This window comes from Otolemur garnettii, unplaced genomic scaffold (genome assembly GCF_000181295.1).
Source record: "Otolemur garnettii isolate 467f Iridium unplaced genomic scaffold, OtoGar3 scaffold00221, whole genome shotgun sequence".
NCBI lineage: Eukaryota > Metazoa > Chordata > Mammalia > Primates > Galagidae > Otolemur > Otolemur garnettii.
The window spans coordinates 1,605,547-1,607,878 of record NW_003852616.1 but is presented as its reverse complement, the minus strand read 5'-3'; the positions used below and the strand labels follow the sequence as shown (position 1 = coordinate 1,607,878).

General features: G+C 46.3%; 1 pseudogene; it reads left to right on the top strand.

Moving 5' to 3' along the window:
* LOC100953842 overlaps positions 1-2,332 on the top strand; it is a 10,644-nt pseudogene that overhangs the window by 2,087 nt on the left and 6,225 nt on the right.

The following is a 2,332-nucleotide window of genomic DNA, read 5'->3' as shown; positions in this document are numbered from 1 at the left end:
GAGGCAGGAGACTCACTTGAGCCCAGGAGTTGGAGGTTGCTGTGAGCAGTGAAGCCCTGGCACTCTACCCAAGGGCTCAGATTGAGGCTCTACCTCAAAAAAAAGAAAAAAAAAGAATCCATTTTGTCTGGAAAATCTAGGCAACCAGAAACTTCAGATCAGACTTTCACTGAGAATAATCCCAGTGAAAATAACACCAATCCTGAGCTTCAGTCCCAAACAGAAGCCATTGAGCCTTCAGCTCCTGAGGAAGTATCAAGTATCAGACAGGGACTCTGCTCTCGAGGACACAGATGACAGTGATGATGACCCAGACCTGATCCCAGGTGCTTATATTGAGCAGGACCTGGTGATAGACGTTCTGCTGTTGCCTGCATTCAGGAGTTCTTTAGGAGGAGAAAAAAGAGGAAAGAAATGGAAGAATTGGCTACTTTGAACATTAGAAGTCCACTAGTAAAGATGATTTATTAGGGCCATCACAACTCAAGGACAATGATAAAAGAAGCTAATTACTGGGGTGCTAACTTTGTAATGAGTGGCTCTGACTGCACTGTGTCTTCATTTGGGATCGGCACACTGCAGAGCACTTGATGCTTCTGGAAGCCGATGATCATGTGGCAAACCCCCTACAGCCACATCCATGTGACCCAATTCTAGCCTCATCTGGAATAGGTTGACATAAAGATCTGGTCACCTCTAGAAGAGTCAAGGATTTTTAACCCAAAACTTGCTGATGAAGTTACAACTCAAAACAAACTCATGCTGGAAGAGACTAGAAACACCATTACAGTTTCAGCCTCTTTCATGTTGAGGATGTTGGCTTCACTGAATCCTATCTGAGCTGACCAGCTGGAAGGTAACATCAGAAGGCTCTGGTCAGGGCTTGGCGCCTGTGGCTCAAGTGGCTAAGGCGTCAGCCACATACACCTAAGGTGGCGGGTTCGAATCCAGCCCGGGCTGCCAAACAATGATGGCTGCAACCCCCTTCAAAAAAAAAAAAAATAGCCAGGCGTTGTGGCGGGTGCCTGTGGTCCCAGCTACTTGGGAGGCGGAGGCAGGAGACTCGAGTGAGCCCAGGAGTTGGAGGTTGCTGTGAGCTGTGATGCCACAGCACTTTACCCAGGGGGACTGCTTGAGGCTCTGTCTCAAAAAAAAAAGAAGGCTCTGATCAGGACAATGAAAATGAGGATGAGATGGGTGGTACCTATGGCTCAAAGGGACAAGGCGCCAGCCCCATATGCTGGAGATGGCAAGTTGAAACCCAGCCTGGCCTCCCCCCCAGAAAAATGAGGATGAGGAATAATCAACTCTTTTTGCCAAGTAGTAAGATGTTTTGAAATTTGTATAAGACATTTATTTATTTATTTATTTTTTAGACAGAGCCTTAAGCTGTCGTCCTAGGTAGAGTGCCATGGCATCACAGCTCACAGCAACCTCCAACTCCTGGCCTCAAGTGATTCTCCTGCCTCTACCTCCCAAGTAGCTGGGACTACAGGCACCTGCCACAATGCCCAGCTATTTTTTGGTTGCAGCCATCATTGTTGTTTGGCAGGCCTGGGCTGGATTTGAACCCGCCAGCTCAGGTGTATATGGCTGGTGCCTTAGCAGCTTGAGCCACAGGCACGGAGCTAAGACATTTATTATATTTTTTTCTTTATAGGGCTTTAGTGTAATTTTAAGGTTGTAGTTTTTTGGAGTTTTTACCCTTTTGGGGGGAATAATCTTAACACTAGTTTGGAATGACTTTAAAATAAAAAAAAATGAGTTCTTTGTTGAATATGTGCTTTGAAAATATTTTCTCCCCATCTGTGACTTGTCTTTAAAACTTTAGTAATTGGCTTGGCACCTGTGGTTCAAGTGGCTAAGGTGCCAGCCACATACACCTAAGGTGGTGGGTTCGAATCCAGCCCGGGCCACCAAACAACAATGATGGCTGCAACCAAAAAATAGCCCAGCATTGTGGTGGGCGCCTATGGTCCCAGCTACTTGGGAGGCTGAAGCAGGAGACTTGCTTGAGCCCAGGAGTTGGAGGTTGCTGTGAGCTGTGGCACTCTACCCAGGGGGATAGCTTGAGGCTCTGTCTCAAAAAAACCAAACAAACAAAAAAACAAAACCTTAGTATTAGTGGCTATAAAGAGAATGTAAACAAAGCTTCAACCCTAGGAAAGGTACAGAGTCAGAATTGGAGTCCACTGGATATAGTCAAGTCACCTGAAGAGCTTACCTTCAGAAATAGTGGACTGACAAAAATTCCCGGCTATTTTTTGGTTGCAACCATCATTGTTGTTTGGCGGGTCCGGGCTGGGGATTCGAACCCACCACCTTAGGTGTA